Raw genomic sequence first — 26,560 nt, forward strand, 5'->3', positions numbered from 1 at the left:
CTTAGTGTCGGTCATTTGGAGCAAATATGCTTCAGTGTCCAGGGTCCTTTTGCAATATGTAGTTTCAGAATTTTTTTTAATTTCAGGAATGTTTCTTTGAATTATAGTTTTAGGTATTTGGACAATTTTCTTCCTTTGCTTTCCTCTCCAGGGATTCCTACTTTTTTTTCCTCTCTTTTTTTTTTGTTTTTGTTTTTGTTTTGAGCTCTGTCACCCAGGCTGGTATACAGTAGCATGATCCTGGCTCACTGCAACCTCTGCCTCCCAGGTTCAAACGATTCTCGTGCCTCAGCCTCCTGAGTAGCTGGGACTACAGGCATGTGCCACCACACCTGACTAATTTTTGTCTTTTTAGTAGAGACAGAGTTTCACCATGTTGACCAGGCTGGTCTTGAACTCCTAGGCTTGAGTGGTGGGATAACAGGCGTGAGCCACCACACCTGACCCAGGGATTCCTATTTTCTATATGTTGGATCTCCTTTACCAGTCTTCAGTATTCGAGACTTTCCCTTAAATCCTTCTCTCTCTCTTAATTTGTTTGATTTTGTTTTTCATTTTAACCTTCTAGTTTTTTTAAAGCGTTATTTGTTGTATCTATTTGCTATCTGTCCCTCTAGTGTATTTTCTCATTTCTAGAATGATTTTTCTTTTTTTTCAAATTTATTCTTTCTTCCCCCATTTCTCAGCCAATCGAATTCTTATTTATGTAATTCTTTTTTGTTTATTTTCTTTTGTTTTGTTTTTTTAAGATAGGGTCTCACTCTGTCATTCAGGCTGAAGTGCAGTGGTGCCATCTCAGCTCACTGCAACCTGTGCCCCCAGGCTCAAGCAATCCTCCCACCTCAGCCTCCTAAATAGCTGGGATCACAGGCGCGCACCACCACACCTAGCTATTTCTTTGTATTTTTTTGTAGGGACAGCATCTCGCCATCTTGCCCAGGCTGGCCTCAAACTCGTGAGTGCAAGTGATCCTCCCACCTTGGCCTCCCAAAGTGCTGGGATTACAGGTGTGAGCCACTGTACCTGGCTTGATTTATGTAATTCTTTCAGGCCTTATATCTTATTCTTAATGTCTTTTAGCTCATTTTGAAATAATAGATTACAGACATGTAATGACATGTCTGATACATGCTTTCATTTTGTGTAAGATGTTATTCTGTTCCTTTTATCACTTTGTATAGAATTTTACCTCAAAATTTTTATATTGCTCATTTTTATGTGAAAGTGATTTTTCTGAACTTTTAGCAGGGAGGCTTTATTGAGAGAGATCTTCTAATTCCATAGAGCTCTCTCTTTTGGGTTACTTTCTACTACTTGGCTACTGGCATGCTTTCTAAAATATCTTTACTGTATTCTTCTCTACTTTGGGGAGGTCTTTCTCTTTCTTTCCTCTTGGTTTTCTCTGTCCTTTTTGATTTTGATTCTGTTGCCAGGAGTTTTTCCTCAGTGTAGAGTCCTATGCTAGAATGGAGACCTCACAGCCCAGTTTTGAGAGTTCATAAGCACTAGACTCCTCCCTGTTCTGCAGACTTTTCTTAATACGGGCCCTTTGCTCTGACCCTTTGTTGGAACGGGAAATACCCCACAGCCCTAAGTTCAGCTGCTATTTTAAACTTGGCTCACCATACTGTCCATTTAGTACTTATTGGCAATATTGGGGTTCTTTTTCTCAGTTCTTTCCGTTGCTGCATTGCCGCCCTCTGCTTCTTGCCACGTAGGTGCTACTATTTTGTAGGACTTGAGGCTAGTCTTAGCTTTTCCACATCTGTTGTATTACAGTGTTCAAAGTGACGCTGGTCACTTGATTTTATTTTTTACTTTTTTGAGATAGAGTCTTGCTCTGTCGCCCAGGCTGGAGTGCAGTGGCATGATCTCAGCTCACTGCAACCTCCACCTCCCAGGTTCAAGTGATTCTCCTGCCTCAGCCTCCCAAGTAGCTGTGATTAATTACAGGCACATGCCACTATTTTTTATATTTTTAGTCAATTTTTATATTTTTAGTCAAGACAGAGTTTCACTATTTTGGCCAGGCTGGTCTCAAACTCCTGACCTCAAGTGATCCACCCACCTCAGCCTCCCAAAGTGCTGGTGTGTCCGGAATTGGTGGGTTCTTGATCTCACTGACTTCAAGAATGAAGCCGCAGACCCTCGCAGTGAATGTTACAGTTCTTCAAGGTGGCGTGTCCGGAGTTTCTTCTTTCTGATGTTTGGATGTGTTCGGAGTTTCTTCCCTCTGGTGGGTTCATGGTCTCGCTGGCTCAGGAGTGAAGCTGCAGACCTTCGCGGTGAGCGTTAACAGCTCTTAAGGTGGCACGTCTGGAGTTGTTCGTTCCTCCCAGTGGGTTCATGGTCTCACTAGCTTCAGGAGTGAAGCTGCAGACCTTCGCGTTGAGTGTTACGGCTCATAAAGGCAGTGTGGACCCAAAGAGTGAACGGTAGCAAGATTTATTGCAAAGAGCGAAAGAACAAAGCTTCCACAGTATGGAAGGGGAGCCGAGCTGGTTGCCACTGCTGGCTCAGGCAGCCTGCTTTTATTCCCTTATCTGGCCCCACCCACATCCTGCTGATTGGTCCATTTTACAGAGAGCCGATTGGTCTGTTTTACAGAGAGCTGATTGGTCCATTTTGACAGGGTGCTGATTGGTGCGTTTACAATCCCTGAGCTAGACACAAAAGTTCTCCACCTCCCCACTAGATTAGCTAGGTACAGAGTGTCGATTGGTTTATTTACAAACCCTGAGCTAGACACAGGGTGCTGATTGGTGTGTTCACAAACCTTGAGGTAGACACAGAGTGCTGATTGGCATATTTACAATCCCTTAGCTAGACATAAAGGTTCTCCAAGTCCCCACCAGACAACTAGATACAGAGTGCCGATTGGTGCATTCACAAACCCTGAGCCAGACACAGGGTGCTGATTGGTGTGTTTACAAACCTTGAGCTGGATACAGAGTGCTGATTGGTGTATTTACAATCCCTTAGCTAGACATGAAGATTCTCCAAGTCCCCACTAGACTCAGGAGCTCAGTTGGCTTCACCCCAGTGGATCCCACACTGGGGCCGCAGGTGGAGCTGCCTGCCAGTCCCGCGCCATATGCCTGCACTCCTCAGCCCTTGGGCGGTCGATGGGACTGGGCGCCGTGGAGCGGGGAGCGGCACTTGTTGGGGAGGCTTGGGCTGCGCAGGAGCCCATGGCAGGGGGTGGGGAGGGAGGAGGCTCAGGCATGGTGGGCTGCATGTCCCAAGCCCTGCCCTGCGGGGAGGCGGCTAAGGCCCAGGGAGAAATCGAGCGCAGCAGCTGCTGGCCCAGGTGCTAAGCCCCTCACTGCCCAGGGCTTGCGGGCTGGCTGGCCACTCCAAGTGCAGGGCCACCAAGCCCACTCACACCCGGAACTCGCGCTGGCCCACAAGCGCCCTGCGCAGCCCCAGTTCCTGCCCGCACCTCTCCCTCCACACCTCCCCACAAGCTGAGGGAGCCAGCTCTGGCCTTAGCCAGCCCAGAAAAGGGTTCCCACAGTGCAGCAGTGGGCTGAAGGGCCCCACAAGCGCGGCCAGAGTGGGCGCCAAGGCCGAGGAGGCACCGAGAGCAAGTGAGGGCTGCCAGCACGCTGTCGCCTCTCACTGGGATTACAGGTGGGAGCCACTGTGTCTGGCCTGATTTTCTTATATGTTTGTTTGCTTGTGGATTTTTGGTTTTGCTCTCTAGTTGCTCTGTATGTTTTTATGTGGGGACTCAGCAAGATTCAAAAACTGCGCTTCTGCAAACTCTGCCTCTCTCTTTTGTAATGTAAGTTCTACCTGAGGCTTTATCAAGCACATTTTTCCATGTCGCTAAATGTTGCCACATAACCTTATTTTTAATGGCTGCATAATATTCCACTACTGCATGAATGTAACATCATTTATTAAACCAATCTACTATTATTGGGCACTCATGTCTTAATTGCACTTAATGCAAATTTCTTTTAGTTATAAATTTGTCCACAGATTCTTTACCATTTTTTCTCCCTTCTGTAGGTTTTGTGGATTAAAGTAAGCACAGCAAAAATAGGACAGTTTGCGGAACCTCTAACTTCCACTTCTGTATTTCTGTTCATTCCTATGGTCAATATCGATGCATTTCAAATTCAAATGTGTGGACTATCATCTTCTCAAAGGATTTTTTTTCTGACATGACACTTTAATTATATGAAAAGTTTTATAAAAACATAGAAATGACTTATAATATTTTATATGTAATGAATTGTTTATATTGATAAGATTAAAATCACAAGAAAGTAGAAATGCTCTTAAAAATGTGGGATCATTGTGCCTTAGAGTTAAGAAAACCTTTGCCCAATGAAGAAAAAGTAGAAAGCAAAGGAGAATGTTAAAGTACATATCATACAGCATTTTATGCTGGTTTTATGTCAGCCTGAGAAGTGATATTGTGTGCTTCAGCTTTGAAGCATAGGAGGAGGAAGAGTTATACATGTTATTACATGTATAACTTCATGTTCTTTCCTTTCTTTTCTTTCTGCTTTTCTTTTGAAACAGTTTCTCCCTGTGTTGCCTAGGCTAGTCTCAAACTCCTAGGCTCGAGATCTTCCCACCTTGCAGCCTTCTGAGTAGCTGGGATTACAGGCACAAGCCACTATGTCTGGCATGTTATTTTCTTTCAAAGGACTGTGTCTTGTCAAATGAACACTCGTGTGTTAATAAAAATCATCTTATTCTGATATCAAATATTAACTTTGTTTTTGATTGTAGATACTGTTTTGGAACATGTATGCTGCGAATTCTTCCAGCGGTAATGTTATCAAAATTACACCTAGACATTTCCCTGTAACTCTTCTCAGTGCTGTAGTATATAAAGTATTAGGCCTCAAACCATGATCAAATTCTGATAGTTGTTCTTCTCATCTCACCCACCTGCAAATGTGTTTATCGCTGGCTGTTTCCTCCCAGTGCTTTAGGGGAAGATCCTGTATTTTTTTTTTTTTTTAACATTTTGCTCTCTGATGCCCTGGAACAACTCTATGTTGTGAGATTTAAGAGGTCTAGACTTTGTGGCCAGGCGTGGTGGCTTATGCCTGTAATCTCAGCACTTTGGGAGGCTGAGACGGGCAGATCACGATGTCAGGAGATCGAGACCATCCTAGCTAACACAGTGAAACCCCGTCTCTACTAAAAATACAAAAAAATTAGCCAGCCTGGTGGCGGGTGCCTGTAGTCCCAGCACTGGGAAGGCTGAGGCAGGAGAATGGTGTGAACCCAGGAGGCGGAGCTTGCCGTGAGCAGAGTTCACGCCACTGCACTCCAGCCTGTGCGACAGAGGGAGACTCCCTCTCAAAAAAAAAGAAAAAGAAAAAAAAAGAGGTCTAGACTTTGTGAAAGGCTATCTCAGTGGGTGACGGGATCATTCATTCCACATGTGTCAGCCATTGCACCCAAGCGGCTTGATCAGGTCACAATCCAGCTGGATCAAAGGGCACCAGGCCTGAGCTCAGGGCTGGGAAACCCAGCCAGTCACAGGTGGAGGATATTGAGGACCAACTGAGCCAATTTGGCCATTCCAAAACTGTCAGTTTTTTTTTTTTTTTTTTTTTTTTTTAGCGAGGTGGAGTTTCGCTCTTGTTGCCCAGGCTGGAGTGCAATGGCACGATCTCGGCTCACCACAACCTTTGCCTCCTGGGTTCAAGCAGTTCTCCTGCCTCAGCCTCCCGAGTAGCTAGGATTATAGGCATGCACCACCACGTCAGCTAATTTTGTATTTTTAGTAGAGACAGGGTTTCTCCATGTTGGTCAGGCTGGTCTTGAACTCCCGACCTCCGGTGATCCAACCGCCTCAGCCTCCTAAAGTGCTGGGATTACAGGCGTGAGCCACTGCACCCAGCCAGCTGTCAGATTCTTTTAGCCAGTACCGTAGCTACCCTGGTCAGCTGTAGAAAGGGTTATACATTTCTTCACTATCATGTGTCTGGTTGCATTGAAGATAAGTCTCAGCAAAATTCTGCCAAATGGGCAGAAATGTATCAAGAAGGAAGCCCAGAAAAGTCACACATTGTGTTCCTTTGAGGTGTGAAGTCCCTCTTTGTTGCCCTCACTCACTCCAGCAGGCATCTCATACGAAAGGTGTGGTAAGGAGCAAGCAATGATATTTTGATGACAGGATCAACCCATTTTCTAGTCCAAAGATGACAGGTTCCCTCATTGTACCAAATAAGATCTATGTGTGGAGCACAGTTCTTCAGCTGGGAGCCTCCTGATTTGCCAAAACCTTCTTTTTTTTTAAGTTTTAAATTTTTATTTTTTATTTGTTTGGTAGAAACGGGGTTTTACCATGTTGGCCAAGCTGGTCTTGAACTCCTGGGCTTGGCGATCTGCCCGCCTCAGCCTCCCAGAGTGTTGAGATTACAGGCATGAGTGCCCAGCCTGTTTGCCAAATTCTTCTGCCTCCTTTAATGAAAACATGTTTACACCCAGTCTTCTCAGCTTATCACGTGTCTTGAACACTACTAATTTCACCAATGAAAAATAATTTCAGATCTCTCTACTGCTGATGTATAAACTTTCTGGTGCAGTTTTAAATGACAGTATTTGAGGTGCTTATGTGGCCTACTGTCAATGTGTAGCGAGGTTGGGGGAATACCCTGGGAGAACATTACTGATATAGAAAAATGTTGCCACTTCTGGGTAATAAAATTACAGACATTTATATGCACCTTATTTTGAAAGAATGTGTTATAATAAGCAAAAAGAGTGAGTTAGATTAGAGATACTTTGAGATTGAGATATAATATATCATCAGTAAACACACAGGTGTGCACATACACACTTATATATGATAGAATTGAACTACCATTTACAGCAGGTCATTTGCTCTGCTTATAACTTTGAGAAATTGGGCTGGGCGCAGTGGCTCATGCCTGTAAACCTAGCACTTTGGGAGGCCGAGGCGGGCAGATCATGAGGTCAGGAGATTGAGACCATCCTGGCTAACAAGGTGAAACCCCGTCTCTACTAAAAATACAAAAAATTAGCCAGTCGTGGTGGCGGGCACCTGTAGTCCCAGCTACGCGGGAGGCTAAGGCAGGAGAATGGCGTGAACCCGGGAGGCGGAGCTTGCAGTGACCCGAGATCGCACCACCGCACTCCAGCCTGGGTGACAGAAGGAGACTCTGTCTAAAAAAAAAACAAAAACAAAAATTAGCTGGACGTGGTGGTGATGCGCACCTATAATCCCAGCTACTCGGGAGGCTGAGGCACAATAATCTCTTGAACCCAGGAGGTGGAGGTTGCAGTGAATGGAGATCCTGCCACTGCATTCCAGCCTGGACAATGGAAGGCTACTGTCTAAACACATACACACACACACACACACACACACACACACACACACGACAAAAGAACTACAACAAAAGTTAAGAAATTGATTGGTGGTCAGATTTCATAATTTGTGGGTACATATTTATACACAGTGCAGTTCTCTTGCAAGTGACCGTTCTGTTGCAGCCAAGAAGGCTGTTTCATTCAGTACAGTGAGTCTGCCTCATTCCCCTCTTTGGAATAACAAGGCTGTCACCTCCTCCCTCCCAGCCATTTCCCTCGTTGATCCATCAAAGTCAGCCTCAAATGATTCCTCCGCAAGCATTTCTGAAGGTATCCTTTCTCTTCTCACATCTGGTTCTGTCTTTACTTGCTTTTGTTCAGTATGGCCCTGTGGTCTCAAACTTAGGGAGACAGCGTAACATGGTGGTTAAGACCTTGGATTCTAGAATGGGCAGTGCAATTCAACTTTAAGCTTTGCCATGTGTTAGCTATATGAATTGGGACTAGTTACCTTGCTGGGCCTTAGTTTCCTCATCTGTTCAATGGAGATAAGAGTATAATGCTGTGCCTGGTACACATTTCTCTTTCTAATGACTTCCTCCAACTATTTCTCTTATAGTTTGGATTACTGTCTCATTCTGCAGTAAACCAGTTCATTCGGAGTTCATCTTGACCTTTCTGTACCATAAAGTCTATCACAGTCCATCTCTCCCAACTGTGACACCCTTTCTTTTCTTCCCTTTCCCCAACTCCTGGTGGGATTTAGGAGTTTGCTTTAAAAAAAATATTTACCCACTTAATACATCCAACCAGTAAGCATGATGAGAAAGCTGTTCTCATGTAGATCATTTAGACGAGGAAGATTTTATTGCATTCTGCTTATATAAACTGAAATCCTGTGCCAAAGTACCTAGCTCCAAACTCTCCCTTCCTTCCTTCTATTTTTTCACAACACATCTCTTGAAGAATCTATTGCAGATTTTGTTTTGAGAGCCAGGATGCCATCAGCTCTGCCATCACAGAATAAGCATGAAATCCAAGTTGTCACCAGGAGTTTTTTGTTGTTATTATTGTTGTTGTTGTTTTGGCCGTCATTGGGAGCTTTATTATGATGATTATTGGACTGTTATTTTTCATCTGAGCCTCTTTTATGATTTTCTCTGGGATTTCTTGCCCATTGAGTCCCCATTGGGTATGTACAGGACAACTCTTCCAAATACAGACTGTTTTTTATTAACAATGCCTCTATTTGCACTGCAGCACTGATCTTAAGGTGATCTGGTGACCAAAGATTACATTTCATAGTGCTTTGAAGAAGAGGGTAATGGCATAGTCCAGATATGCTTGGCCTTTTCCTGCTAATGCATGCCAGATTCTTTAATATTTCATGTAAAAAATGGTATAACAAAAAGAGAAGTTTGGTGGCATTTTTTTCCTACTTGAAAGCAAGAAAGAGTAATATGCATGGCAAATAAAGTATTTTTCTATTTTGAATACACTGAGGGCTATAATGGATGCTATCAGCAGAATGTAAATCATTACATTTTTATCACTAAGTGTTAAAGTCCACTGTATATTTGGTATAAAAAGAATACATTCATCAGGGGATCTCTTCTCCGTTCAAATCCCACAGATGTTTCATACAAAATAATGCCATTTTGAGCCAGATATGGTGACACATGCCCTATAGTCCTAGCTTCTTGAGGGGAGGAGGTGGGAAGATTGCTTTGGCAGTTCAGTGCTGCAGTGTGCTATGAGCATGCCTGTGAATAGCCACTGCACTTCAGCCTGGGCAACATAGTGAGACCCACCTGTAAAATAGTGATAATAATAATAATAATAATAATACATTTGTAGGAGATTTCTTTATAGGCCCTTAATATAAAGGCTGCCTCAAGGGCCATGCTGGTATTGTTGGTCAAACTTGCTTAGACTGGAAGCAGTGGTTAGAAGTATCTTAGGGACTTCAGAGGACTTCTTTCTTACTTTTAATCCATGTTTTATGGTTTTCAGGTTCATAAACCATAGAAGGATGGCATACTTTAGGGCATGAGACAAGCTGGCAATCTCAGACCTGTTGTGTTTGGTCTGTAAAATACTTTAAAATAATTTGATTGGTTTCCAGCATTTAAATATCAAGGGATTGGCTGGGTGCAGTGGCTCACGCCTGTAATCCTAGCACTTTGGGAGGCTGAGGCGGGGAAATCACCTGAGTTCAGGAGTTCGAGACCAGCCTGGCCAACATGGTGAAACCCTGTTTCTACTAAAAATACAAAAATTATCCAGGCATGGTGGTTCATACCTGTAATCCCAGCTACTCGGGAGACTGAGGTGGGAGAATCCCTTGAACCTGGGAGGCGGAGGTTGCAGTGAGCTGAGATGGAGCCGTTGCACTCCAGCCTGGACGACACAGCAAGACAACATCTCAAAAAAAAAAAAACAAAAAAAACCACAAGGGATTATACCTACAGCAACTCTGGATTTCTGGCCATTGCAATAGATGTAGAGCCGCGCTGGGTCTGCATTCCCAAATGGCAACTGGGTGGGAGCTGGGTAATGGCTGGGCTGCCCCCTTAGCTGGGGCATGGCCTAGGGTTTGCCTTTCTCCTCTGGGCTGCTTTGCTTATTAGCATGGCCCTTTGTTCCAATAGACTTTAGAGTTTGCAACCCCTAACTTTTTTTTTTTAATTTGTTTTGAATTTACACTAATTTATTTATTTATTTATTTTTATTATACTTTAAGTTCTAGGGTACATGTGCACAACGTGCAGGTTTGTTACATATACATGTGCCATGTTGGTGTGCTGCACCCATTAACTTGTCATTTACATTAGCTATATCTCCTAATGCTATCCCTCTCCCCTCCCCCCACCCCACGACAGGCCTCAGTGTGTGATGTTCTCCACCTTGTGTCCAAGTGTTCTTATTGTTCGATTCCCACCTATGAGTGAGAACATGCAGCGTTTGGTTTTCTGTCCTTGAGATAGTTTGTTCAGAATGATGGTTTCCAGCTTCATCCATGTCCCTACAAGGGACATGAACTCATCCTTTTTTATGGCTGCATAGTATTCTATGGTGTATATGTGCCACATTTTCTTAATCCAGTCTGTCATTGATGGACATTTGGGTTGGTTCCAAGTCTTTGCTATTGTGAATAGTGCCACAGTAAACATACGTGTGCATGTGTCTTTATAGCAGCATGATTTATAATCCTTTGGGCAACCCGTTACTTTAATACTGCAAAGGAAAAACAGAACCAAATTGGTATTCAGAACTAAACAACATGTTGTGTGTGTCTTTAATGGCTAACTTTAAGACAAAAGGAAATATATGTATCTATCTAATTTTGGGAATCTATATTTTCTGAATAATATAATCTCAGGAACATATAGTATTTATGAATTATAAATATATAATTTTATATATTTAATGTATATTTAAATGATAGAAATGATTATAAATTATAGAATTTCTCCTCAGAATCTTCAAAGTGGAGGGCCACATGGTAGTATCTAGTTCTAATTCAGCCCTGTCCTTTTACTAATTAGGAAATTGAAGCCCAGCAAGTCCAGTGATTTGTTCCAGGCCATGCAACTTATAACTGTTAGTGCTGGGACAGGATCCCTGTGTCCTGGTGAAGCAAGGCAGATAGAGTCATTAATGTGCAGTGTGGAATAGATGGAAATAGAACAAAATGTTTAAAGTGCATGTCTTCGCTATTGCTCCCATAGGTTGAAGTTTTACGGAAATATTTACTTTGTCAAGATTGCATAAGTACTTGTGAAAACTATTCTGTGTCCCACTCTAGGCCTTAGCTTTTTAGAATCAGTCTAATATTTCTTCCAGCCTGCGTGGCCTTTTTACGAGGTGCTCCGTAGAATGCAACAGGCAATGCATCTAAAACTGAACTAGTTACACACTCTTCCCCTCCCAAACCTGCTCACTTTCCCGTGTGCTTGGTCTTGGTCCTTATTGCCCTGGGACAGAAGTTATCATATTATATTCTTTTTTTTTCTTCTCTTATTGCTCGTATTCTTGGTTTGTAGGTCACATTGATTCTGTCTTAGAAATGTCTACCAAAATGAGCCTTTCCTCTCCACCCTCCCAGTTTCTGTGTTGGGATGGTCCTCACTGTCTTTTAATAGGGTCATGGCAGTAGACTCTTCCTTATACTACTTCATTCTAACTTAACCTCAGTCTCAGTTCTTTGTCATCTCCATTGGTTTTCAACCCTGACTATATATTGGTCACTTTGGGAGTTTAAAATGTCCCAAGGCCGAGGTGGGTGGATCATGAGGTCAGGAGTTCGAGACCAGCCTGACCAACAAGATGAAACCCCCATCTCTACTAAAAATACAAAAATTAGCCAGACGTGGTGGTGCATGTCTGTAGTCCCAGCTACTCAGGAGGCTGAGGCAAGAGAATTGCTTGAACTCGGGAGGCGGACGTTGCAATGAGCCAAGATAACGCCACTGCACTCCAGCCAGGGTGACAGAGCAAGACTCCATCTCAAAAAAAAAAAAAAAAAAAAGAAAAGTACCAAGGTTGGGCCCTGTGCCCAGAAAGGGATTTAATTCATTTGGGGCAAGGGCTCTGGCATCAGCACTTTTAGAAGCTTTCCAGAGTTCTCATGTCCATCTCCAGAGGTAACCACCACTGCTGTACTTTGTCAGCATAGTTGGTTTTCTACAAAACACATCCAGTGGTCACTCTACTGCATCTGCATCTCTGTTTTCCACAGTAAGTCCAGACTTCTAGTTTGGCTTCGGAGACCTTCATAGTTGGATCCTAATTTCTCCAGACTTCTCTGTGGCCTCTGCTCCCCCATATAATTACATGCCAGTCACCAAGAATAGTTTACCCCTCCGGGAGCTCCGAATGCCCCTTGATGACAGTGCACCTTTGCATGTGTGCCTCACTCCACCTGGCTTCTGTTTTCTGTCCTATAAAAACGAAGCCTACCATCCTTCAAAGGTATTGGCTCCATGAGAAAACCTCTTCTGCTGCTAGTTTGTCACCTATCACAGTAGGTTAAAATGTACCTACACACTGTACTTATCTTGTTTCTCTAGACCTGAGCTGTCCCATAGAACTTTCTGCAGTGATGAAAATGTTCTATACCTACACTATCCAGTGTGATAGCTGATTGCCACATGTGGCTTTTGACACTGGAAATATGACTGGTGCAATTGAGGAACTGAATTTTTAGTTATATTTAGTTTTAATTTATTTAAACTTAAAAGCCACATGTGACTAATGACTACTGTTTTTCATAGCCCAGATGTTGATATGAGCTTCTTAAGGGCAGCGGCCTAGTTTTATTCATGTTTTTATTCCATATGGTACAGAATGGTGTTCCCTAAAGTCTGCTAAACAACAGAATGAATGATGTAGGAGTTGTATCAAAAATTTTCATCTTTTGTAGTTTATACACCTCTCTACACATATACAAATAAAAATCCTGCTTGCGAGTATAACACATATTCTCACATCTGACTCTCACACAGATCTCATTACCCCATTTTCCAGATGAAGAAAGTGAAGATCAGCAAAGTTAAGTGACTCAGCCAAGTTTATAATCATGAAAAATAACATTGAGGCTGGGCACAGTGGCCCACGCCTGTAATCCCAGCACTTTGGGAGGCCGAGGCAGGCGGATCACAGGTCAGGAGATCAAGACCATCCTGGCTAACATGATGAAACCCTGTCTACTAAAAATCCAAAAAAATTAGCTGGGTGTGGTGGTGCATACCTGTAGTCCCAGCTACTTGGGAGGCTGAGGCAGGAGAGTTGCTTGAACCCAGGAGGCAGAGGTTGCAGTGAGAGGAGATCGCACCACTGCACTCCAGCCTGGGCAACAGAGTGAGTCTCCATCTCAAAAAAAAAAAGAAAAAATAAGAAAGAAAAATAAGATTGAATTATGCCTGCCAGTTACTTTAATTACATTGTGAGCATGAATTTCTTCTGATATTCCAGTTGTGGGTCTCTGAAAACCTGAACCCCAGAGAAAATGTGCTACAGTCTTATGTGTTGTATATAGCCCATGTGGCCATCTCACATTTCCAGAAGTTGGCTTTTATCCCATGGTCACTTAAATGACACCATTTCTTGAGTCTGGGGCGATGGCTGGCTCATACCAGATTTCTTGTCTTCATTGCCAAATCTGCCAAGGGTTAGAGGTCACTGGTTTGTCCCATGACAACTCTTTCTTCCACACTGTTTTGAAGGCCGACTGCGAAGTTTGATTTTGTCGAAGTGGTGATATCATTAAAGCTGAAGTTAAGCAGACCACAGCCCAAGAGAGGGAATGGCGCTAAGGCTCATCTGAGACCTTAATGCAAAATCGTCTTATTATCTGAAAGCGTTTTTTTTTCCTTTTTTTTTTTTTTTTTTTGGTGCAGTCTAAATTAGGCCACTGTTAGTAGCGGGAGGGTAATTAGGGGTGCATAGTGAATCTCAATCCTTATTTATAAGAAGTTGACTTGATTAAATTCTTATAGCTTCCTTGCTCATTCTATTTCCTTTGCACTGTATTATGAACAGTAAGATGATTTTGTTCTTCAAGGGAACGGAAGAGTTTTTGTTCAAATTATATCTCAGTCATTCACATAAATATCAGCTGTGATACATTTCTTATATCTTCAGAGGTATGAACAAATACTATGCAGACTTGATCTGCTTGGCCGCGTGTTGCTGCACCGTTGTAGTAGGGAGAGGAACAAAGATGGAGAAGAGCTAATTTCGTGAAGGAACCAAAGAAGGAAAAATTGTTGCCGTCAACATTGTTTACTGAAATTCATCAACTTTTACTTTATTCATTCAAGATTTATTAAGTGCCTTTTGTAGACTGGGATACAGCTTAGCAAGAGAAATGACTGATTAAATAGACCATTATAATAAAATGGACTCATGCCTGTATTAGGACAAGTACTGTGTACAAAGGGAATAGATAACAGGGACATTGATCTAAAGGGAGGTTAGGGAGGACTTCTTGGAAGAAGTGGTATTTGTGCCTGAGTTATATGGGATGTGTGGGATTTCTTAGGTGAAAGAGGGCAGAGCAATATGGGGGTAGGCTAGTTCTGTGCAGCGGCTTAGAGACAAGAGCGTACAGGGTGTGTATGTGAGTGTCTGTCCGTGGTAGAATGGTGGTTCCAGAGCCGCAAAAAAGGTGCAAGCAGAGGACCAAGCAGCGGCTGACATCTGGCACAGCTTTTTGAATACCTCTAGATACTTCCCCTTGACCCTCCGGGCCTTAGAAAGCTAAGAAATTGTTCAGCTGGGATGGGATGTGCATGGGGAAGCATGCAACGTTAAGCATCCATGTCAATGTTGAGATGCGTCCTAATGTCAAAAATATTAAGATGTGACTGGGGAAGCTGTCTGGGAATTGATGGAACGTTGTACATTCACATTTTGCAAGATGAGTTTGTCTTCCCCGTGGGTAGGTTTGAGGGGAGCAAAACCAAAGGCAGGAAAGAGCCTTCACAAGGGAATTGCAGAGTCGTGGGAGGCACCCTTGTGTGGACCGGCAAGTGTCGGTCAGGGTGAAGGAAAGAGAATGGAGTGGATGTCATTGTTGGATGTGGTGGAGGCGTCAAATGTGCCTCCAGAGTGTTTGGCCCCATTGGCTAGGCGTGTGGTGGTAGCATTCACTGAGGGAAGGCCCAAGGAAGAAGAACCAGATTGGCAGAGAAGAGGGTGCTGAAGAAGGTTGTAGATCACGGAGAGCCAGTGTCACAGGCAGACTGCTTGGAAATGGGAACTGTTTGAGAAGAAGGGAGGGTGCATTCTGCCAAATGCAGCCCATGGATCAAACAAAAGGGACTGAAAACTTAATGACTTTGGCAACAGAGGTTTCAGTGGCATGGTGTGGGCTGCAGGAGGTTTAGAAGATGAATAAATGGAGACAGGGAGTATAGCAGCTCTTTCCAGAAGTTTCTGAAAGGGAGGAGATAGTAGGGGGCTATGAGACTGTGAAAAGAATTTTTGTTTCATTACTGAACAGAGATTATAAAGTCACACCAGAATCTTTTTTTTAGTTTAATTTAATTTTTTTTTTTTAATTTCAGAACTATGAATTCTGAATTCATAGTTAGCATAGTAGTTAGTAGCAACTTAGAGGCTTTGGGAATTTAGCATAGAAGTTTCTAGAAGCAGGCAAGTGAAAGCACACAGCAGGCTCGATCGTATATTTGTGACAGAAATCTTTAAGGAGAAGACTCCCAAACAACAACAAAGATAACCCTTATTGTGGTGGTATGGGGGCTTTTGGTGTAAAGAGAGTCAACCCCACACAGCTCAAAAAGCTCTGAGGCCATTGTGGGTGTAAAGTGTGCAATGGTTATTTGAAAATGTGTGTGTTTGACAAAGATTTCTATCAAAAAAAAGTTGTGGCAGTAAAGCGGTCAAGTGGTTTTCTAGAAAACTTCAGTTAATGGCAAAATCACGACTTCCAGTACCACTGTAGGGAATAGAGTCACTTTGAAATGTTTGCCCTGTAATTCTATTCCGTTTATGAATGTCCTCCTCACCCCTGAATTTGTATGTGCTTTCCTAATGGAACACATCTTTACGCTCAGTAACCATGTTAATTTATGGTGTATTTTGGTATTCCAAGAAGTGAAAAATGGGGAGTTAATACGACTTCTCTTTGTTTTACTCTGAAGAGGTTTTTACTACCAGGACCTTGACATCCTCCACCTTAGTTTATCTTTAAGTTATCTTTAACTGGAACCATTTTGTCCATTAGCTCTATTCTAATCACCTCTCAGAATAGTCAGATTTACAAGCAACACATGACAGAGAAAACATAAAAAAATCAGCCAGCTTCTCCTGACATACAACAGCAGCCCACGTCTAAATAGTGAAAAAGTTTATTTGCTTTTTCTGAGGATGTGCTAAGTGATTTTGCAGTTAGAGTGGTACGGCCTTCTAGCACTTAGGCCTGCATTTATTAAATAAATTTGTTCTCTAACTCAAGTGTTAAGTGTGTATTATGAAACCTCAAAGCCAATTTCGGTGATTGCAATGTGCAAATATTTTTAAAATTATGTAATTAAATAGGACTTGGCCTGCAAGGTCCACCAAAGTAATTTATTAATTGAATAGTCTGATTTAATTGTATGTTATTTTCGTTTATTCAGGGAAGTGCCTGCATCTCTTGCAGAGATAGGAGCCTCTTGTATGCCTGTCACTGGAGGTACAGAGGTCCTCTCCAAGAAATCTTTAGCACCCAATTAAATATTAACCAAGAAGAGGGGACTTGTTCCTTCTGTCCCTGAAACTCTATTTTCATGCCTGAGTCTGGCGATTTTAAAGGAAAAAGAAGGGGGAAAAAAAAAAAAAAAACCTTGCTGGGTAGAATTATTTGTAATTCATTCTGTTTATCACTACATTATTTAAAAATGACTTACTCTTCTTAATTGTGCCAGTGTACAGGGTTATATAAAGTGTGTGTATAAAAAGAAAAGCCCCTTTAATTCAGTGTTAGCTACATCTAACTATGGCTAAAGCCACGCCGTATCTGTTTCCTTAAAATGTCATTTTAAAGGTATTGTGGTTTTGGAGCAGCAGCTGTGACTGAAAAGTATGTAAACTAAGCTGTTCTTGCTCATATCATTTTTATATTCTTATGTCAGACCAGAAGGCTGCTTTAAATTTATTTTTCATTGTGTATTAGTTCTAGAGCCCGGTTTTTTTTCTTCCTCGGGAACATATGTTCTTTGGGACGTGTTATACGCAGACACTTAAGAAAATAACAATTGTGTGTGGGGGGAAAGGTACCAAAATAGTTTCTTATTTGAGTATTGTATTTGGGGGAAGATTAATCAAAAAAAAATTAACTCTTGCAAAGTAGAATTTTGGGGCCTAGCATCTGTGTTTTAGGAAATGAAAGAATTCAGGCATACTGTACTAAGTCACGTGAAAGGCAGTAACTTTTAGAAGCCCAAATTGCTTTCCCAGAAGGAAAATATTTTTTGTTGCTATTAAATATAGTTTATATTGCTACTTCAGAACTTTTTTTTTTCCAGTGGGGCCATTTACTTAAATTCTTAGTTAATATTTCTGTATAGAAACGTCTTTGTCTCCAGAGCCCGCCTGTGCGAATTCCCATTTAATATGCGGTTGTGGATAAGTATTTATTCATTCCATGTGGTACTCCACACCTGATCAAGTGACAGCGTGGCGTCATGTCAGCCAGCAAAATGTTTGAGTGACTTTTGAGTAATGGTGGCGTAGAAGGTAGAGGGGGTTGAAGGAAATAATAATGGGAATTTTTTTCGTTTCCTATATATTTTAGCATGTATAATGCTTCAACTCTCTGGTGGAAATTTGGAACACAGGATAGTAAAATATTCCTTTTCCTAGAGGGTAGTAAAAGTGGAGTAGAAAGTAGGAGCTGTTAGAATTTCCATGATAAATATAATTTGATTACATATGTTGGGGTGGGTTCCCTCTGAGCTGAGGATTTTACTTTGAGAGTTGTTTCACAATGGTATATTTCTCTCCAGTTTTTGGAAGCAAATTTAGCCTTAAGAATTTGCCCTGGCCAGGCGCAGTGGCTCATGCTTGAAATCCCAGCAACTTTGGGAGGCCAAGGTGGGCGGATCACGAGGTTAGGAAATCGAGACCATCCTGGCCAACATGGTAAAACCCCATTTCTACTAAAATACAAAAAATTAGCTGGGCATGGTGGCAGGCGCCTGTAGTCCCAGCTACTAAGGAGGCTGAGATAGGAGAATCACTTGAACCTGGGAGGTGAGGGTTGCAGTGAGCTGAGATCGCACCACTGCACTCCAGCCTGGCGACAGAGCAAGACTCCATCTCAAAAAAAAAAAAGAATATGCCCTAAGAAGATTCTGTTGACTTGCCTCATTCGTACAGGCCTACATCCGGGTGCCCCAAGTGAGGGAAGTAATTTGGGGAGGAAGGCAGCTCTCTGGTGGATCCACTGTTGTGCTTGTCCCTGCCCCTCTGTCTCTTGCTGGGCCCCACATGGGCCCGGGTAGTGGCATTCTCTAGGGCATTAGCTGGCCCTGGTGGTCCTTGCATCTAGCCTTGGAAAGGGACCTATCAGAGCATCTGGGGTGATGGTCACAATAGTTCACAGGTACAGCACAGCTGTGGTCATCCTGATGGCCACTAGCTCTAGCTCTGGAGCAGGGCTCTGGGAAACCCTCACCATGCCGTGGAGGAGGCAGGAAAGTCCAGGGTTCTGGTCAAGGGCGTGTTCAGGAGGCTTGGGGGCAAGGGCTGTTTCCCAGCGAGTACACAAGTATTTCAGCATTTTAGCACCTTGTTCAGGCGACCCGTCTGTAGCAATTAAACACCATCCCTGAGTACCCCACTTTGTACCAGTGAGGAGCCTGGATCTGGAGAAGAGAAGGGGCTTCCCAGATCCTAGATGAGATACCGGTGGGTCCAGGAGCAGAGTCGCCCTCTCTTACCTCCTAATGAAATGATCTCTCCACTTCACTTTGCTGCCTCTTAACGGAAGTGTGGAAATGTCTCCTTTTCCACTTACTTCAAACCAGTTGGTTAGAAGAATTTTCCTGTGAACAAAACTAAGAGGCAAATAGAAGATACCTGGGGCCTGGAAGTGAAGGACTTCATAGGAGAAAGTAAAGCTTGTTCAAGTCCAGCTTCAGATGCAATGGGCTGGCACAGTCTGTGGGACACTCATGACTTCTTCTGTTCTCTGGCCTCTCTGCTGTTCACAGGATCCTCCTCTTAAATCTCCTCTTAACATGACTGATGTTCCCAGGGGCCATATTCTGTAGCCACTGCTTTTCTCCATGAATTGGGAGTCACAGGCTTGAGTTCCTGCTTTCGTCCCCACCACCTGTGTGACCTTGGTCACACAGAGTCCCCTCCCAGAGGAGTGGCTTGCCTGGACCTCTCAGAGGCACATTTTAGCTCTAAAATATTTGCTGTTCTCTCTCATTCAAGATTTTCCCCATCCATGCCTTATTCCTTCCACTTAGTAGTCTGGGTCACGCAACTGAGGCAGAAAAAAGTCTGAATTTTGATGAAGAGATTGTCACAGTTTATCCCAAATCTGTTCTCAGGGGACATCCTTGTCTTTTTTTTTTTTATCGGCAAAACTTGGTCAGGGAATTTCTGCTTAAATGAACCTACCGCTTCCAATTTTGAATCAGGTTTGTGCTTGCTATCATTATTAATAGGAGTATTAATTTGTTGCTGATAAAGCGCCCTGGTGTGGCTGGAAAGTGGTTCTGTGCCTTTTCCCCACCCAAGTGAAGAAGGACATGAAAGGTTGTACGGTGTGGAAAGTGCCTTAGCAATTATATAAAAGGCTGGTTCATATAAAGGAGCTTGTTTCTATATGGAAAATATGAGCTTTTTCTTTTCTTTTTCTTTCTTTCTTTTTTTTTTTTTTTGCATGGACCAGGTGTGGATTAGTTCACTGAACCTTTTACCCAGCCTTATTCCTGCTTGTAATTCTTCTGAGGCATAGTTCAGCCAAGTCAAAGAAACATGTTATTAAAGGTGAGCTGAAAGGCATTTAAAAAATAAACAAACTGTTTAAGATCCTAAATCAGTAACAGAATCTGTATGCACAGACTTGAAAAGTACAAGAAAATGTGTTTCAATGCCTTTTGGTTCCAGGCTGAATTCTCCTCCCGCCTTCTTTGAACATCTCCCTGAAGTCTTTTTTGGTAGTTGGTGGGACAGGCAGCCCCAAGGCTAACCTTGGCTTGTAGCTTTTTTGTAACTAATGACTTGCCTCCACTGAGGTAGGTGAGACCCCAATCTTACACCTACAATTCTCCAACTACTATTGAGGGGAAAAAATAAGTACTTTGATTTTATTTTAGCACTATGTTCTTAAGAAGTTTAAAATCTGATATACAGTCTCTTTTATTTTTCCAGCCTGTAGCATGGCAGCCAGCCAGATTTTTTTTTTTTTTTTTTAGACGAGTCTTGCTCTGTCACCAGGCTGGAGTGCAGTGGCATGATCTCGGCTTACTGCAATCTCCACCTCCCGGGTTCAAGCGATTCTCCTGCCTCAGCCTCCCGAGTAGCTGGGATTACAGGCTCGCACCACCACACCCAGCTAATTTTTGTATTTTTAGTAGAGATGGGTTTCACTATGATGGCCAGGATGGTCTCAATCTCCTGACCTCGAGATCCGCCCACCTCGGCCTCCTAAAGTTCTGGGATTACAGGCATGTGCCACCATGCTCGGCCAGCCAGCTATTTTTAACAACTTGTAGAGATGGTAGAAATGAGGTGTAGGATGTTTGAGATTTATTTAAGTTATATCATCCCTGATCATAACAGCGGCCATCATTTCTTTGAGCATTCACTTTGTGCCATACACTATTCTAAGTACTTATTCATGTCAGTGCATTTATTCTACAAGAGCAAATAATGCACTGTAATGAAACCCATTTTATGGATGAGAACACTGAGGGGGAGAGAATTTAAGTAATTTGCCTAAGCTCACAAGGTCAGTCAGCACCAGAGCTAATTTGAACTTGGGCACTTGAATCCATGCTTGTAAATTCTGAACTATTCTAGTCTAAAGTATACTGTATAGTACTATATTCTGTAATACTTAGTTTTAGGTGAGGCAGCTCAAGGATGCATTAAGAAATACAGATACTCGACCAGGCATGGTGGCTCATGCCTGTAATCCCAGCACTTTGGGAGGCCGAGGTGGGCGGATCACGAGGTCAGGAGATCAAGACCATCCTGGCTAACACGGTGAAACCCCGTCTGTACTAAAAATACAAAAAATTAGCTGGGCATGTTGGCTGGTGCCTGTAGTCCCAGCTACTCGGGAGGCTGAGGCAGGAGAATGGCGTGAACCCGGGAGGCGGAGCTTGCAGTGAGCAGATAGCGCCACTGCACTCCAGCCTGGGCGAGAGTGCGAGACTCTGTCTCAAAGAAAAAGAAATGCAGATACTCATTCTGTACAACCTCAGCCTTGCCTTTATAAAAATTCTTTCCTAACTTTCAAAACTTGTTTGTTTTTGTTGTTTTTGATAGCCTGTTTTCAGCCAATGAATAGGTAGATATCAACCACTTGCAGCCTGCTGTACTGCTTTTTATCTTGACTGGGCGCGGTGGCTCATGCCTGTAATCCCAGCACTTTGGGAGGCAGAGGTGGGCAGATCATGAGGTTAGGAGATCGAGACCATCCTGGCTAACACAGTGAAACCCGTTCTCTACTAAAAATACCAAAAATTAGCCGGGCATGGTGGTGGGCGCCTGTAGTCCCAGCTACTCGGGAGGCTGAGGCAGGAGAATGGCGTGGACCCGGGAGGCAGAGCTTGCAGTGAGCCGAGATTGCGCCACTGCACTCCAGCCTGGGCGACACAGCGAGACTCAGTCTCAAAAAAAAAAAAAAAAAAAAAAGAATTATCTTAAAGTTTCATTGTGATTGTGCAATTGTACAAAGACATTCCCCTATTTTATTTTATTATTTTTGAGACAGGGTTTCACTCTGTCACCCAGGCTGGAGTGCAGTGGCACGATCTCACCTCACTGCAACCTCTGCCTCCCTGGTTCAAACAATTCTTTCACCTCAGCCTCCTGAGTACCTGGGACTACAGGCAAGCACCACCATGCCCAGCTAATTTTTTTCGTATTTTTTGGTAGAGATAAGGTTTCACCATGTTGGCCAGGCTGGCCTCGAACTCCTGACCTCAAGTGTGATTACCCGCCTTGGCCTCCCAGAGTGCTGGGTTTACAGGCATGAGCCACCGTGCCCGGCCTATTCCCCCATTATTAAACAGTGTCTCACTTTATTGCCCAGGCTAGTGTGCGGTAGCACCATACTAGCTCACTGCAGCCTTGAATTCCTGGGCTCAAGCAATCCTCCTGCCTCACCCTCCTGAATAGCTGGCATTACAGGTGTGAGCCACTGAGCCTAGCTTATTCTCTCATTTTTAAAGTAATTTCAAATAGCAGAAGCAGGGAAGGAGAGGCATTTTAGGGGTTGATCTTTCTGGTCCACCTTTAATGAAGTAAGCAACTCCTTCCAAGGGGAGCTTGAAGCCTGAATTCTTCGTAGTGAACACTGTACTCTTTTCAGGAACTTATACTTAGCTTAAAAAAATTATCTATACCTCCACCCTGCTGCCTTATATGATAGAAAAGGAGATGAGTTCAGCAACAGCTTCCTCTAGCACACTTGATTACCTTTGTTTCGCTGAAGTCCATATGCTGAGCGTGTTGAACTCATCTGCCTTGTTCAGCCATTCTTGTTTTAGGAGTGTTAACTTTCTTTTTGGGAAAGCAGCAGCATATGTGTGCATCCTTGCCAGGCTTCCATCAAGTGTCCCTTCACCTTTAGCAAGCCCTTGGTGGACTCAGGGGAGCTTTATAGTTATTATTAATATAACAGCCTATAAGTTGGGCTTCTTTCTAGTGAAGGAGCCAAGAGGGAGGGCCCCGCCTGGTTTTAAATTACATAGGCTTTTCTAAATGTGTTTCTAATGGGAGCTAGAGAGGTGGTGAGCTTTGGGGAAGCCTAGCCTTGGGTCAAAGTTGAGTGTAGAAGGGAGCTGGGATCTGCAGATATCAGGGAATTTAGGAAGAGAGGCATGGGAAAGGAAATGGGATGAAAAGGTGCCAGGAAAAGTTGCCTCATCATTTCGCACTTCGGTGGTGGCCAAAAGGTAAGTTTCTACTTTGAGATCACTCTCAGGCCCTGTGGGCACAGAGCTGCCAAGTTTCTCAGTTTAAGGACTAATAAAGTCGGGATGTGGGTAATTCTGGGAGACTGGGTAATTTGAGGGGAAGGATTATTGGAGGTCTTTCCAGCTATACTGACAATGTACATGGGTTCATTCTTGAGATGAGCGTGTCCATAATAAAATATAGCTGTAGAGCCATTCAAGGTCTTCTCTGTGTGCACCAGCGTGCTAGCCATTTTACGTACAACAGTAGGAACAGAGTAGCTGGAATAAGATACAGGAATGTTTTTGTTCAACTCATACACTGATTAGCGTTATTCATTCATTCTGTATTTACTGAACACCTACCCTGGTAGCCACTGCTCTGTACTGGGATACAGCAAGCAAGAGGCCTGCACAGTGGCTCATGCCTGTAATCCCAGCACTTTGGGAGGCGAAGGCAGGATGATCACTTGAGCCCAGGAATTCGACACCAGCCTGGGCAACATAGTGAGACCTTGTCCCTACAAAAAATTGAAAAACTTGCCAGGCATGGTGGCACGTGCCTCTAGACCCAGCTACTCAGGAGGCTGAGGTGGGAGAATCGCTTGAGTCTAGTAGTTAGTTCCAGGCTGCAGTGAGTCATGATCGTGCCACTGCACTGCACTCCAGCTTGGGCAACAGAGTGAGACCATGTCTCAAAAACAAAAAACAAACAAACAAACAAAAAGTGGGAGGGGGATGCAAATCAGATAAAATCCCTGCCTTCATGAAGTATATGTTCTGATATTTTTGTCATAAACTGAAATTAATACAACTTATCTGTTGCCTAAACTTTTGCCCAGAACAACCAAACAGAATCAGTTCAGCTGCAGTGGGAGCCGCCAAGAGCCAGATGTGGCCATGAGAGGAATATCTTTGAGAGCCTGTCATCTGGCTCCAGCTGTGTTAACCTAGGCCTGGTAGGCAGCCATGAGTTGTGTCTGCCAACTGGTGGCCAGACACTGGTGCAGGCTTAAACAATTAGCAGAATTCCTCATACGGTGGCTGGATTCACTGTGTGTGTCCTACAGACGATCACTGCTGTCCAAACCAGGGGACTCTGGGCAGAAACGCCCAGAAGAGAACCAGAAGTTAGCCCCTTGAGAAACCAGTCAAAGTCTCATCCTGGAACATGGAGAGGGAGGCAGGAATCGGGGAAGACCAGCAACAGTGAGAAAACAGAAGTAAACCAGACGTGGCCCTCTGCCTGGCAGACCTTAATTCTGACTGAGAACTCTTGCCTGATAGAGAACGTCTGCCTCTAGCATGCCCCTGCAGAAAAGCAAAGGGTAGAGTTTGCCTGTGAAGAATTTTTTTTTCAGTTATTATTTTTTACATTGTTGCCCTTTGGTGAGAATCATTTATGATGCTTTATTGGTTTTACCCAAACTGAGATTTCCATGAAAAGTATTCATTCCCACCTTTTGGAAGCAATTAGATCCCCACAAGCAGGCTATAACTTTCAAATGTCTGTTATATCTGACTTCAAAAATAAGTATATAAGTAAATAAAATGCTTCAGCCTGCCTGCATGTGGAAGATTTTTTATAAACTGTAGAGTTGCTGGTTTAATGTACCAGGCAAGTCCTGCTAGCACACAGGAAAATAATAGATTCTGATCATCCATTGTCCAGCATGTTTCTAATACCACAGTAGTTGCTCAGTAAATGTTTGTAGACTGAGCTGAATAAGGAAAAATTCCAGTGAATGTGCTGACTTGCAAGAATGGTAATTAAAAATTAGTGCAGTCATTTCAAATCATAAGTTGGGGAAACAACCCACCATTTAGTGCCCCCCAAAAGTAGAAGTTCTAATTGGAATAAGCTTAGGATTTTTTTTTATGTCCACATCTAAAGTCTGATGATAACAGAAAGCACAAGATGGCAGAGATTAAGGTTTTCAGGGAGACTGCTCTTGAGGCTGAACAGATATGTCCATGTGAGAACATCTTTATCATGGTGAGATTCTTGGTGGTTTTTCAAAGAAGTCCCACTCTGAACAGATAACAATGACAACAAAATCATTGAAGTGGGGAAAATTCAAAAGATGCTAGTTTATGTGTCAAAATCAATTTTGCATTCTAACTGCATTGTGTAAATTTGCTGTGCAGGAAACATAAGTGAAGCCATTTGGTTTTGTGGCATTGGTGTGGGTTGGCTCAGGGGGTGGGGATAAGGTTGAGGCATTGATATAGTAAGAGGAGAGCCAGATGGTTGTATTACACATCTTTTGTGTTCTTGTTTGCTTCTTAAAGCAGTTGCAGAATTTTGCCCTTGGCGATATTTTCTTCATGCCTGTGTGTTCTGCTATGAATTTACTTTTGTCAGAGTACTTTGAAAGAAAAGCCTTGCTCAGAAAAAAAAAAATTACGTTATAAACTTGTGAAGTCAACAGTGTGTTCGTAAAAATATTTTTTAAATGTTAAGTATCTTAGTAAATAGTTGAGAGAATCAGTTTTTTTTTTCTTAGCGCAGTGATTTTGACCATATTTTATATCAATTCAGGGAAGGAATTTTTGCAAAATTATGAATGTGCAATTGGTGATGGATGGATGGAGATGGATAGATGAGTAGACAGATACATGGAACAGATACATTGTTATTCCAGTAGGGATGAGGCCTATCTGATTAGAGATTTAACTTTTTCCATTACTTACAGCAAGCCCTCAGGTTGTGGTTAACCTCTTGTGTTTTATCAGCAAGTGTAACTTGGTAGTAAGTTGAGTGGGAGTGGATTAGGGTAGGTTGGTGAGTTTTCATTGGCATTTGTTAGAATTGCTGTTACACCATCATTGAAATTTATATTTATTCCCTGCTAAAAGGAAATTCTATTTTGCAGTCACCAGTGGCCAGGGATGTTTAAGATGTTCTAATGCATGTAAGGGGTGATATTTTATCACCAAATGCTTTTAATAAAGAGTTGCTTTGGAGCTGTCCCCCCCTCACCCACACACACACACATCGTGGTAGAATGCTTCAGAATAATTTAATGTCCTTTTTACAGTTCCAGTTTTTTTTTTTCCTTTGCTCAAATGAGAGAAGAGCAAATATGTAGGATCCTTGGGCGATGGTTTATTCTCCTGTCGTGCACAGATTTCCAGTTTTAGTTGGAACCTGCAGTCCCTGATGAGAAAACAGGAAACTTAAAGTCCTAACCTTATTGAAATCTCTGCCGGGTTTAGTCACAAGTCTGAGGCGACTCCTTCCAATAATGAAGCCATTGTACGCATCATATCTGATCAGTTCTTGAAATGTTTTAGTAAGTCTATCTTACAACATTATAGGAAGATAATCAGCAGCCTTAGAAGGTCCCCATCTGGACTGTAGAGTTCTTTTACTGAAAGATGTTTTGCCTTTTTGAGATAGCTCTCGCGTTTCATCATCTGTTCCGCCGAGATGAAGTGCATATGAAAAGTCAGTGACTCTGAATCCATCTGTTGTTATTATTTTCCACTGATAATTGGCTTGAACAATGAAATGTCTGTGTCTGCAGCCTTTGAAACTGTACACCCTGTTTATTTTCTGGAGGTCTCACTGCAACTACGCCCCCCCGTCTTTC

General features: G+C 42.9%; 1 protein-coding gene and 1 long non-coding RNA gene across 26 annotated transcripts in view; one reads left to right on the plus strand and one right to left on the minus strand.

Moving 5' to 3' along the window:
- The window catches only part of FOXP1 (forkhead box P1), a 628,059-nt gene that overhangs the window by 248,910 nt on the left and 352,589 nt on the right, over positions 1-26,560 (plus strand). The window lies entirely within an intron of this gene.
- LOC103890145 (uncharacterized) overlaps positions 10,045-26,560 on the minus strand; it is a 34,916-nt gene continuing 18,400 nt past the window's right edge. Inside the window, exon 5 of one of the 2 annotated variants that reach the window (XR_008523262.2) lies at positions 10,045-10,548. This is a non-coding gene — a long non-coding RNA (uncharacterized LOC103890145). Of the gene's footprint in view, positions 10,549-25,969; positions 26,125-26,560 lie in introns of those variants that run through there. The other variant, XR_008523261.2, reaches the window with a different exon arrangement.

The sequence above is a fragment of the Pongo abelii genome, chromosome 2 (genome assembly GCF_028885655.2).
Source record: "Pongo abelii isolate AG06213 chromosome 2, NHGRI_mPonAbe1-v2.0_pri, whole genome shotgun sequence".
In the NCBI taxonomy this organism is placed as follows: domain Eukaryota; kingdom Metazoa; phylum Chordata; class Mammalia; order Primates; family Hominidae; genus Pongo; species Pongo abelii.